The 14,166-nt window shown below is 40.4% G+C and overlaps 1 protein-coding gene across 3 annotated transcripts in view; it reads left to right on the top strand.

The window, feature by feature from the left end:
* Positions 1 to 14,166, top strand: part of PDE4C (phosphodiesterase 4C) — a 499,380-nt gene that overhangs the window by 425,867 nt on the left and 59,347 nt on the right. The gene's annotated exons all lie outside the window — the stretch shown is intronic.

Below are 14,166 nucleotides of genomic sequence, written 5' to 3'. Positions count from 1 at the left end.
CATGTGTGTGAGCATGAATAGTTGCATGCATGTGTGTGTGAGAGCATGTCTGTATGTGAGTGTGCATGTGTGTGAGCATGAATAGTTGCATGCATGTGTGTGTGTGAGAGCATGTCTGTATGTGAGTGTGCATGTGTGTGAGCATGAATGGTTGCATGCATGTGTGTGTGAGAGCATGTCTGTATGTGAGTGTGCATGTGTGTGAGCATGAATAGTTGCATGCATGTGTGTGTGAGAGCATGTCTGTATGTGAGTGTGCATGTGTGTGAGCATGAATAGTTGCATGCATGTGTGTGTGAGAGCATGTCTGTATGTGAGTGTGCATGTGTGTGAGCATGAATAGTTGCATGCATGTGTGTGTGAGAGCATGTCTGTATGTGAGTGTGCATGTGTGTGAGCATGAATAGTTGCATGCATGTGTGTGTGAGAGCATGTCTGTATGTGAGTGTGCATGTGTGTGAGCATGAATAGTTGCATGCATGTGTGTGTGAGAGCATGTCTGTATGTGAGTGTGCATGTGTGTGAGCATGAATGGTTGCATGCATGTGTGTGTGAGAGCATGTCTGTATGTGAGTGTGCATGTGTGTGAACATGAATGGTTGCATGCATGTGTGTGTGAGAGCATGTCTGTATGTGAGTGTGCATGTGTGTGAACATGAATGGTTGCATGCATGTGTGTGTGAGAGCATGTCTGTATGTGAGTGTGCATGTGTGTGAGCATGAATAGTTGCATGCATGTGTGTGTGAGAGCATGTCTGTATGTGAGTGTGCATGTGTGTGAGGATGAATAGTTGCATGCATGTGTGTGTGAGAGCATGTCTGTATGTGAGTGTGCATGTGTGTGAGCATGAATGGTTGCATGCATGTGTGTGTGTGAGAGCATGTCTGTATGTGAGTGTGCATGTGTGTGAGCATGAATGGTTGCATGCATGTGTGTGTGAGAGCATGTCTGTATGTGAGTGTGCATGTGTGTGAGCATGAATGGTTGCATGCATGTGTGTGTGAGAGCATGTCTGTATGTGAGTGTGCATGTGTGTGAGCATGAATGGTTGCATGCATGTTTGTGTGTGAGAGCATGTCTGTATGTGAGTGTGCATGTGTGTGAGCATGAATGGTTGCATGCATGTGTGTGTGAGAGCATGTCTGTATATGAGTGTGCATGTGTGTGAACATGAATGGTTGCATGCATGTGTGTGTGAGAGCATGTCTGTATATGAGTGTGCATGTGTGTGAGCATGAATGGTTGCATGCATGTGTGTGTGAGAGCATGTCTTTATGTGAGTGTGCATGTGTGTGAGCATGAATAGTTGCATGCATGTGTGTGTGAGAGCATGTCTGTATGTGAGTGTGCATGTGTGTGAGCATGAATGGTTGCATGCATGTGTGTGTGAGAGCATGTCTGTATGTGAGTGTGCATGTGTGTGAGCATGAATGGTTGCATGCATGTGTGTGTGAGAGCATGTCTGTATGTGAGTGTGCATGTGTGTGAGCATGAATAGTTGCATGCATGTGTGTGTGAGAGCATGTCTGTATGTGAGTGTGCATGTGTGTGAGCATGAATAGTTGCATGCATGTGTGTGTGAGAGCATGTCTGTATGTGAGTGTGCATGTGTGTGAGCATGAATGGTTGCATGCATGTGTGTGTGAGAGCATGTCTGTATGTGAGTGTGCATGTGTGTGAGCATGAATAGTTGCATGCATGTGTGTGTGAGAGCATGTCTGTATGTGAGTGTGCATGTGTGTGAGCATGAATAGTTGCATGCATGTGTGTGTGAGAGCATGTCTGTATGTGAGTGTGCATGTGTGTGAGCATGAATAGTTGCATGCATGTGTGTGTGAGAGCATGTCTGTATGTGAGTGTGCATGTGTGTGAGCATGAATAGTTGCATGCATGTGTGTGTGAGAGCATGTCTGTATGTGAGTGTGCATGTGTGTGAGCATGAATAGTTGCATGCATGTGTGTGTGAGAGCATGTCTGTATGTGAGTGTGCATGTGTGTGAGCATGAATGGTTGCATGCATGTGTGTGTGAGAGCATGTCTGTATGTGAGTGTGCATGTGTGTGAACATGAATGGTTGCATGCATGTGTGTGTGAGAGCATGTCTGTATGTGAGTGTGCATGTGTGTGAGCATGAATGGTTGCATGCATGTGTGTGTGAGAGCATGTCTGTATGTGAGTGTGCATGTGTGTGAGCATGAATAGTTGCATGCATGTGTGTGTGAGAGCATGTCTGTATGTGAGTGTGCATGTGTGTGAGCATGAATGGTTGCATGCATGTGTGTGTGAGAGCATGTCTGTATGTGAGTGTGCATGTGTGTGAGCATGAATGGTTGCATGCATGTGTGTGTGAGAGCATGTCTGTATGTGAGTGTGCATGTGTGTGAGCATGAATGGTTGCATGCATGTGTGTGTGAGAGCATGTCTGTATGTGAGTGTGCATGTGTGTGAGCATGAATGGTTGCATGCATGTGTGTGTGTGAGAGCATGTCTGTATGTGAGTGTGCATGTGTGTGAGCATGAATGGTTGCATGCATGTGTGTGTGAGAGCATGTCTGTATATGAGTGTGCATGTGTGTGTGAACATGAATGGTTGCATGCATGTGTGTGTGAGAGCATGTCTGTATATGAGTGTGCATGTGTGTGAGCATGAATGGTTGCATGCATGTGTGTGTGAGAGCATGTCTGTATGTGAGTGTGCATGTGTGTGAGCATGAATAGTTGCATGCATGTGTGTGTGAGAGCATGTCTGTATGTGAGTGTGCATGTGTGTGAACATGAATGGTTGCATGCATGTGTGTGTGAGAGCATGTCTGTATATGAGTGTGCATGTGTGTGAGCATGAATGGTTGCATGCATGTGTGTGAGAGAGCATGTCTGTATGTGAGTGTGCATGTGTGTGAGCATGAATGGTTGCATGCATGTGTGTGTGAGAGCATGTCTGTATGTGAGTGTGCATGTGTGTGAGCATGAATAGTTGCATGCATGTGTGTGTGAGAGCATGTCTGTATGTGAGTGTGCATGTGTGTGAGCATGAATGGTTGCATGCATGTGTGTGTGAGAGCATGTCTGTATGTGAGTGTGCATGTGTGTGAGCATGAATAGTTGCATGCATGTGTGTGTGAGAGCATGTCTGTATGTGAGTGTGCATGTGTGTGAGCATGAATAGTTGCATGCATGTGTGTGTGAGAGCATGTCTGTATGTGAGTGTGCATGTGTGTGAGCATGAATAGTTGCATGCATGTGTGTGTGAGAGCATGTCTGTATGTGAGTGTGCATGTGTGTGAGCATGAATGGTTGCATGCATGTGTGTGTGAGAGCATGTCTGTATGTGAGTGTGCATGTGTGTGAGCATGAATAGTTGCATGCATGTGTGTGTGAGAGCATGTCTGTATGTGAGTGTGCATGTGTGTGAGCATGAATAGTTGCATGCATGTGTGTGTGAGAGCATGTCTGTATGTGAGTGTGCATGTGTGTGTGAGAGCATGTCTGTATATGAGTATGTATTTTAGTTTTTAATAGAAGCATTTTGGAATATGGATATTTTAGCAACAATCTTTCTTTTAAGAATTGTGTCTGTTTCAGTAACAGCTTTTACAGCCCACAGAGCATATGCATATACGACCTGTGCACCTGCTGTGAGAGCATATGTTGTTTCAGCATTTTCCTAATTTGCATGAAAGATGATGAGTAAATGCACAGTGTCTGAATAAGGGTGCATGAGGCATGTGCACAGCAAAAGCTGTCACTGAAACAGGCATAACTTTTACTAGAAGCATTATTGCTAATATGTGTGTATTGAAAAAAATGCTTCTATTCAAAACTGAAATGTATTCGTGTGGATTTCAATTTTGGGGTTTGTGTCATTTAATGCTTTTCCTTACTACTGGCAGTGGCTATATCAACTACATAGAGAATAGCGCTGCATAGCTTTTAGTTGACATATAGACTTCTAACAGTAGATGTTTGCTCCTTAACATGTAAGATAACACATCATCTTAATGTGACATATGCTGGTGTCACCTAAACTATGTACCCAAAGGCATTAAAGGTACAAAGGTACAGTCGTCAATGTTAATTTATAAAGTTGCAGTATTCAATTAGTTGGTGTTAATAAACCACATTGCCTTTTTAAAGGAATTTAAACATTTATTTCTTGTGTTTATATATGTGTATATGTATATATATATATATATATATATATATACACAGTATATATATATATATACTAACCAGCCACTTTATTATGTATACCTGTTCAATTGCTTGGTGACACAAATTGTTACATCACATGGCAGAAACTCAATGCATTTAGGCATCAAGATGTGGTGAAGACTACTTGCTGAAGTTCAAACCGAGCATCAGAATGGGGAAGAAAGTGGATTTAAGTGACTTTGAACGTGGCATGGTTGTTAGTGCCAGACGGGCTGGTCTGAGAATTTAAAAAACTGCAAAAAGAGAAAAAGAGAAAATATCCAGTGAGCGGTAGTTGTGTGGACGAAAATGCCTTGTTGATGTCAGAGGTCAGAGGAGAATGGGCAGACTGGTTCCAGATGATTGAAATGCAACAGTAACTCAAATAACCACTCATTACAACCAAGGTATTAAAATCTCTGAACGCACAACACGTTGAACTTTGAAACAGATGGGCTACAGCAGCAGAAGGCCACACCGGGTGCCACTCCTGTCTGCTAAGAACAGGAAACTGAGGCTACAATTCACACAGGCTCACCAAACTTGGACACTATAAGATTGGAACACATTGCCTGGTCTGATGCGTTTTGATTTCAGCTGCAACATTCAGATGGTAGGGTCAGAATTTGGCATAAACAACGTGAAAGCATGGATCCATCCTGCCTTGTATCAACGGTTCAGGCTGGTGGTGGTGGTGGTGTAATGGTGTGGGGGATATTTTCTTAGCACACTTTGGGCCCCTTACTACCAATTGAGCATTGTTTAAACGCCACGGCCTACCTGAGTATTGTTGCTGACCATGTCCATCCCTTTATGACTTCAGTGTACCCATCTTCTGATGGCTACTTCGAGCAGGATAATGCACCATGTCACAAAGCTCAAATCATCTCAAACTGGTTTCTTGAACATGACAATGAGTTCACTGTACTCCAATGGCCTCCACAGTCACCAGATCTCAATTAAATCGCATCATGGATGTGCAGCCGACAAATCTGCAGCAACTGCGTGATGCTATCATGTCAAAATGGACCAAAATCCCTGAGGAATATTTCCAACACCTTGTTGAATATATGCCACGAAGAATTAAAGCAGTTCTGAAGGCAAAAGGGGGTCCCACCTGGTAATAGCAATGTGTACCTAATAAATTGGCCGGTGGGTATATATATATATGCAAAAGTGCTCTTGAGCTCTTGTATACACGGGGATATTTATCAAAGGTCTGGCGGACCTGATCCGACAGTGCGGATCAGGTCCGCCAGACCTCGCTGAATGCGGAGAGCAATACGCTCTCCGTATTCAGCATTGCACCAGCAGCTCTTGTGAGCTGCTGGTGCAACGCTGTCCCCTGCAGATTTGAGGCCAATCGGCCGCCAGCAGGGAGGTGTCAATCAACCCGATCGTACTTGATCGGGTTGAATTGCGGCGATGTCTGTCCGCCTGCTCAGAGCAGGCGGTCAGAGTTATGTAGCAGCGGTCTTTAGACCGCTGCTTCATAACTGCTGTTTCTGGTGAGCCTGCAGGCTTTCAAGAATCACCGGCCCTCAAGCTCCATTCAGAGCTTGATAAATGAGCCCCACAGTCTCCAAGAGAGCATAGAGGCAGAACCGCTTTCTGCACATTTAAATTAAAAAAGAAGCATTCAGGGAGAGGATGGGGGCACAAGCTGAAGAGGACTTTTGTAGGATGTAAACATAAGAACTGAAGATGTCATCCTTTTTCAGTGGTTTAATCACAATACATAATTTAATACATTTTTTAAACTAATGCTAACATTCCCTTTAAAGGGACATTAATTTAAAATGATAAATTGTGTGTATATATATATATATATATATATATATATATATATATATATATACAGTATATATATATATATATATATATATATATATATATATATATATATATATATAACTCTGCAATATACTTTCATTATCTATTTTGCTCCTTTTCCCTTTTCAGTTCCTGTTAGAAGTGGAAGTATAGAACACTGTTATATTCCACACAGCCATTGGCTGCACACTCTAGTGACTTATTTATAACTGTCTCTAATTGGCCAGAGAAGGTAACCTAATTTACAACATGGCAGCTCCCAGTGTTTTATAGGCACTAAAACTTTACACTTATTTTGTCAACAGGTAAATACATCTACATGTTATTCTCAGACTAATCTTTTCTTTGAATGCATCATTCCATCTAGCATTTATTTAATGTTTAATGTCCCTTTAAGGTTAACACAGCTTTAGTCAAAATATTGTCACCTAAGATTTTTCTGTTTTTTTTTGTTTTAACTTTTTCTGCTCTTATAATTACCAAATTACCTTAACATCCGCCATCATATTTTAACCACATATCTCTCTACTAATGATTCAGAATCAACAAATAAATTCTTGAAATGCAAGTAAACAAAACAAAAAAAACAAACCTTATGTGGGTTTTTGTGTCTCAATTTAGAGAAAGGTTTATCATTACAAAAGTCCTAAGTTCGCCTGCTATACCCTCCCTCTCAGAAAGCCAAGAGTGACCCCGTTGCACACAAGGGGAAGAATAAGAAACTATTGACGTCAAGCATTCTTTTTATAAAACCACTGCTTGTTGGATAACTTCTCTCCCAAGAGGCCCCATGAACCTTTAACTTCCTGCAGCAAACCCTATAAACAGAGAATGATACTCTTGCATTAACCCGTATGTTACCTTCATTGTGTTTTGTAAAACAGGGCTTGAGGAATCCCTGAAACCAGGTAGACGAGAAGTTTACATTATGTTTTCTATTATTTTACATAGATATAAATACATATAAAATATATGTATATATAAATTCCCTCCCTGGAACCTAAGAAAGCGTTGGCTTCTTCCTTAATATTCATTTCAGCTCCTTAGTTTCATATACATTTGTAAACCTCTCTTTTCAAGTGCATTGACCTTTTGAAGTATGGGATTCTAAAGACCATTGATTACTAATAAACATGTTCTTCTAGGGGCAATCTGTTGTGAGACTAAAGGAAAGTGGGTGTTCTGTTATTCTCCCATTGTAAAGGGAGAGTAAATGTTACTATCGGCTAGATTACGAGTTGTGCGTTAGGCTTAAAAAGCAGCGTTGGCTGGTCCCAACGCTGCTTTTTAACGCCCGCTGGTATTACGAGTCTTGAAGGTACAGGTGTACCGCTCACTTTTTTGGCCAGACTTGGAAATACCGCAAATCCACTTACGTCAATTGCGTATCCTATTTTTTCAATGGGACTTGCATAGCGCCGGTATTACGAGTCTGCCAAAAAGTGAGCGGTACACCCTCTCCTGTCAAGACTGGCACAGCATTTAAAAGTCAGTAGTTAAGAGTTTTACACTACAACGCCGTAGCATAAAACGCTTAACTAAAGTGCTAAAAAGTACACTAACACCCATAAACTACCTATTAACCCCTAAACCAAGGCCCTCCCACATCGCAAACACTATAATATATTTTTTAACCCCTAATCTGCCGAACCGGACATCACCGCCACTATGATAAATATATTAACCCCTAAACCGCCACACTCCCGCCTCGCAAACACTAGTTAAATTTTATTAACCTCTAATCTGCCGTTCCTAACATCGCCGCAACCTACCTACATTTATTAACCCCTAATCTGCCGTCCCCAACGTTGCTGCCACTATATTAAAGTTATTAACCCCTAAATCTAAGTCTAATCCTAACCCTAACACCCCCTAACTTAAATATAATTTAAATAAATCTAAGTAAAAATAACTATCATTAACTAAATAATTCCTATTTAAAACTAAATACTTACCTATAAAATAAACCCTAAGCTAGCTACAATATGCAGGTGTTTTTTCAGCCGGCTCTCCCCATTGATTCCTATGGGGAAATCATGCACGAGCACGTTAAGCCAGCTCACCTCTACCGTAAGCAGCGCTGGTATTGAGGTGAGATGTGGAGCAAAATTTTGCTCTATGATCACTTTTTTGTGGTTAACACCGGGTTTGTAATAACCCGTAATACCAGCGCTGTCTGTAAGTGAGCAGTGAGCATAAACTGCTCGTTAGCACCGCACCCCTGTTAACGCAAAACTCGTAATCTAGCCGTATGTATTTCACTATGTTACAAACATTGCAGTACATAGAAGTGGAGCTAGAAGATGTCTGCGCCCCTTGACCTGCATGGCTGAATATTTATTTATTAGAGGGCAGTACAGACAGTCAGATGCTATACTGTAACCCTTTGAAATTAAGCAGAGCTCAAATCCACACACGGCTTTAGTCTGATGGGTTGCGCATACACATACACCCCCTAAAGTACAGCAACTAAAGCAGAGTGTGGAAGTGTTCTCAGCTTGGTTTCAAAAAGGTGAGTGATACAGCATCTGATTTGCAGTCAGGGGAAGTTGAACAGCTGTATAAAATGATGTAAAAGCACCACAATTTAAACACTGCACCCCAGTCGTGTTCAGCTGCCCCTCCTGCTGCTATATGTACCTGCCTAACCACACCCCTGAACCACTTATCCATACCCCCAAACATCTCTGGCATGTCTAGCGCCACTCATTTAACTCTCTGGTGCTCACTGACTCCACACATGGATCATCCACGATTCTGCCCACAGCCCTCCCAAATGTATATTTCTAGAATCACCCTGTTTGCCTACATAGTAATGTTTACTGTCTCTTTAATGCCCCAAAACAACAGGCATGATTTATTAAAACTGGTGCCCCTCATACATCCCAATATTTAAATAACGTGCAACTATCTGTATAAAGCCACCAGATTAAATGCTTTTCACCCAGCTTCATATTGGTTACAATTGTCACCTACCCTCCTCTATCCAATCAGAAAATAATAATTATGAGTCTTCTATGATTCTCTTGTACAGACAGAATTTTAAGTTGCCAGACTTTCAAAGGATCAACATTTACTAATAACAGTACCATGTTTAGGGAAACTGTTCCTCTTCAGACCAAAATGTACTAATGGCAGTGACATATATAATACATTCATTAAAGACAGTGAAATGGTAAAGGATTATTTCATCTCAAAACAAATACCGACATGTCTAAATGCTTAGTCTTTAGGCCTAAACTGCATTAATGACAGTGACATGTTTAAGGGATTAGCCCTTCCTGGGACCATAATGTGACAAGTTTAAAAGCTCAGTGTTCAGTAGACTGAAATTGCGCTAGTGGCAGGGACATGCTTAATAGGCCAATCCCTCCTAGGACAGAGAACAAATGGAAATGGTCTATTTAAGTCCTTACTATTAACGGCCTTGACATGTCAGGAAATCTAACATCTATAAGGCTCAAAGTGTACTAAACATTAACGCATTTAAAGTGAAACTGCCCTACAAAATGGTTATTTATGCATAATATATGTTTGTTATTTATTTTGCTTCCTTTTCTTGTAATGTAACCCCTTCACCACCAGGAATTTCAGGAATTTTTATTTTGCTCAATTTTCTTGTAATTTAACCCCTTCACCACCAGGAATTTCAGAGAAAAACTTGCCCAAAATACCAAAGAATTTTTAGCATTTTTGCTATTATTCCATTTAAACAGAAATAGAGCCTTGTTATATATTATTTTTTTAGTAGACAACCCATGCTATTGAGCTAGGTCTATTTTGCCACTGTTTAGCTATAAAATGCGATAAAAAAAAAATCGACTTTTTCACAAAAGTTGGGTTTTTCACTGAAATTATTTACATACGGCTTGTGCAGTTATAACACAAATGGATGTAAACGCTTCTCTGGGGTCCCCTTTGTTCAGAAATATAAGCCATACATGGCTTTGTTATTGCTTTTTGTTAATAAGAGGGGTCGCTAATTGCAGCTGCACACCATACTTCTGAAATTCCTGGCAGTGAAGGGGTTAATTAGCTGTCAAGGGTTACATTGTTAAACAACTTTCTAATCTACTTCTATTATCAATTTTACTTAATTCTCTTGGTATCCTTGATTGAAGGAGAAGCAATGCACTACTGGGAGCTAGTTAAACAAATCGGTAAGGCAGTGACAAGAGGCACATATGTGCAGCCAACAATTACATTTTCCCTTTTATGGAGATACACAAATACATACACCAATTGCAATATTTGTTGTTATGGAAGCTACACCAAAAATCAATATTCACTTAACTCAAATGGCCATACAATTAAAACCGTTATCAAAAATGGATGGAACATACACCTATGAAATGTATTGCAGATATCTCTGCTTATTTCCTTTGTGTATTTATTGACAGAGGCTCCACAGGACTTCTTCAGCCTTTGGGGTTCAATTTTGTACCCCTCAGTCATCCCCCTTTATTGCCCTTGGACAAATAATTCTGCATCAGATAGATTATTTGCAAATAAAACACACTGACTTACTTACAGTTAAGTTTACTGTTACAGTCGTCATAATGCAGAGATAAGGAATTATTGATTGTTAGCATATGTAATTTAACACTTAAAACATAAGTAATGGTACTAATGCACTATGCAATAGAGTCAATAGTATTACTGAGTATTTATGCGTCATAAAATAGCTGATAGGTTTGGATTGGATTGTTTAAAATACATTATTTGCTCTGCACTTTAGTGAGCAGAGGAACATAATATTTAGTGATCTATAAAAATATATATATATATTATTATTATTATATTTAACCTCCCTGGCTTTACTTTTAAGGCTGTTCCATATCTTAAAAACTTTAATTCATAAGTTTATGTTTATATCCTACTTGGACTATCCATCAATCACAATACAGAAGTATAATTCATTCAAAAGTGAAATTATATGTTAAAGTTTTACAATTGAAGAGGGGTCTGCAGGTCAACCTTTTTTTAATTTATTTTTTCAATATATTTTACCTCTGACATAGCAGTGATCTTATGCAGCATAAAATAAATATTGCCATCACTTTTTGACACACTTTATCTACTGGGGCCGCGAATATGCAGGGGGCGGTATTGCACAAGCAGTTCTAGTGAACTGCTTGTGCAATGATAAATGCCGACAGCGTATGCTGTTGGCATTTATCGATGTGCAGCAGACATAATACGCTATATCGCATCATGTCCGCTCACACTTTGATAAATATGCCCCACTGTTCCAAAGACAAATGCTGACACAACACATGCAGAAGAAAATAAAAAATATTTAAATTCTTACTTGCAACTTTGCAGGATTTCACTTCAAAGATTTTACCATTATTCCGTCTGCCGAAATATCCTGCACTAGAGAGTGTTGCTTATCATGCCTTGCAGCCAGGGAGGGGGTGATCAGTACCACAGACTGACGTACACAGAGGTTTGTAGCACCAGAATGTTTTGCTGCATCCAGGTCCTTCCCGCTACTCTGAAGTCGCTGGCGGCATCATGTGACGTAGGCGCGCCACCCTCTCCCTGCTCAGGAGCAGGGTCAGGGAGGGTACCTGGGTAAAGTTACTTACTCGCTAGAAGTCACTCCTCTCCTCAGCTCAACCTCAGACCCTCCCCCGCCGCAAAACAGGCGTAACAGTCAGTAGCAGCCAGAGCCTGTGTATTTTATTAAACATTTTTTTTTATTAAAATACACTGACTCCTGGCAGGCGCTGCGGCGCCCCCCACTGCAATGCGCCTGTAGGCACATGCCTACTGTGCCTAATGGGAAATCCGGCCTTGGCAACATAGGATGCCAAGAAAAGATATTAGAATGTTATTGTTGTCCCACAGAAATGGTATACGTATTAATTAAATCATTCTCCTTCCAGTTTTGCCTTGTTTTTTTTATTTTTTTTATTTTTTTTTAAAAAGAAGGAAAAGAAACAAAACAAAAAACATTCCAGATGACGTGTAGCAATAACCACATGACCAGATGACGTGTAGCAATAAAATATACAGAACAAGTTACAAAAGTTACATAAACCATCAGCCCACTTAAAAAACTGCCTAGAAGAAGCTCCTCAAAAGAAGTTGATTTAACCCTTGACCTTGCTGTGACTGCTGTTTTCAGGTGTCACACATAACAGACTTTTTATGTCCCACAGATACACTACCTAGGCCAGTCACGATACTGCAAGACAATATCTGAAACAGTTTTGTAGCGGCTGTGCATAGATATGTGTTCTTCTTCAGATCACCCCTGTGTCCACTTTATGCTTTACAACACTCCGTAGCCTTTAAAGCGGCACAGTAGACAGTTAGGGGTAGATTTACCAAGCAGCGGATGCTGCTATCTTCCCCCGTACTTTACGGCTCGCCGAAAAAATAAGTTAAGAAGCAGTGTTCCTTAACTCGTCCGCCACCTCTGAGGCAGCAGACAGCAATCAGCCTGATCGGATATGACCGGGTTGATTGACACCCCCTGCTAGCGGCTGATTGCCGTGAATGTGCAGGGGGTGGCATTGCACAAGCATTTCACTAGAAATGCAGCGTATGTTGTCTGCATTTATCGATGTGCGGCGGACATGATCCCCCACATTGATAAATCTACCCCTTAGACCAATCCTGCAACCTGCATTTGCAATTTCTGCCAATGCAGTTCACAGTGGTGTTGCCCTTAAAAGATATTGGAGCTTTTGCATCTCTATGACCCCCTTAGAACGATCATTCTGGACATAGAGGAGGTACTTTTAAATACACTGGTGATTTATTACAGTCTTATAGGATGCGCACAGTGATATTTCATAAATATTACAATAGCAATACACAAAAGTACACTGTTTCATCTATCTATTTTCTCTCTGTCTGTCTGTCTATCTTTCTAGATAGATAGATAATCAGCTATATATCTAGTAAAGAACCAACAAAGATTTGTATATGCACAAGTGATATAAATGTATAAATATACAGAAAGAGAAACAATCTGTCAGGAACAAACAACAGCTCAATATCTTGTTCTATGACCCGGTTACCACCTGGGAGTAGCTTCTTTCTGCCCAATTGTGCTTTTTACAGAGGAGAACTTTCCTGTAGTATATCAGTCTGATCCCTCCTAACAAAGTCAGCCAGGCACACATATCATTCTTTTACTCTATAATGCACGTCACATGTTTTCCCAGTCTGTAGGTAGGTGTTGTTAATACCTCTACTAAAGAATTGAAAATATATTGTATAAACAGTAACACTGCCACTTGTCTTATGAAATTGGCTTTGTGTGACACTTGTTGGATGCTGTATTTTCACACACAACACACACACACAGTTAACTCTATATAGAAGATAATATAAAGCCTTATTTTACTTGGTCGTATGTGTGTGTGTGTATATATATATATAAAATTTTCCATGTAATTGTCCTATAAAAAGTTGTATTAGATATGTTGATCAGGAATATGTTTTTCTACTTTTTATTAATTATCTTCGAATCACAGGCATCTGAGGTTTTAAATGGGTTAAAAGTGGGCTGCAAAGAGAAGTTAACAGGCTCGTTGCCATAGTGATTCCAGCCTGCTAACTCCCTCTATCCTTTATCCTTCCTAGTCTCTGCTTTCTTATCCGTTTCCAGAGAGTATGCAAACTCTAAAACCTGGGCAGGATTTCTAACAATATGGACCCCACTTTAGCTCATACTATCATTCCAGAGGCCCCCCTCTCTCCCAGACCAGAGTTTATCCTGTCCTGTAGTCACAACCACTTCTAGCGCAGACTTATGCATCTATAAAATAAATATGCTTGATGCATGCTTCTGTATTACCAGCATCAAGTTAATATAAAATATTTTTTTCATCTCATTTACCAGATTGTTTTATATAGATAAAGGGGTGTTACAGCCAACTACATTAGTTAACCCTGGTTCCATTTGGTCACCATGGAAACACCACAATGGCTGCTCCCCTTACCAAATATTTACACCTAATGCATTATTGCATCATTCGTTTAACCTGTGTCTAGCTGCTCAAGAAGCAAAAGCAGGATGTTTAAGTGGTATCTTTTTTTTCTACAGCATTTAAACTCATTTTTTTTCCTGAAAAGGGGGCAGAGGAAAATACCAAGATACTGATTATTTAATGCACGGAAAT

Source organism: Bombina bombina, chromosome 2, assembly GCF_027579735.1.
Source record: "Bombina bombina isolate aBomBom1 chromosome 2, aBomBom1.pri, whole genome shotgun sequence".
Lineage (NCBI taxonomy): Eukaryota > Metazoa > Chordata > Amphibia > Anura > Bombinatoridae > Bombina > Bombina bombina.
This window is presented reverse-complemented; position numbering and strand designations above follow the sequence as displayed.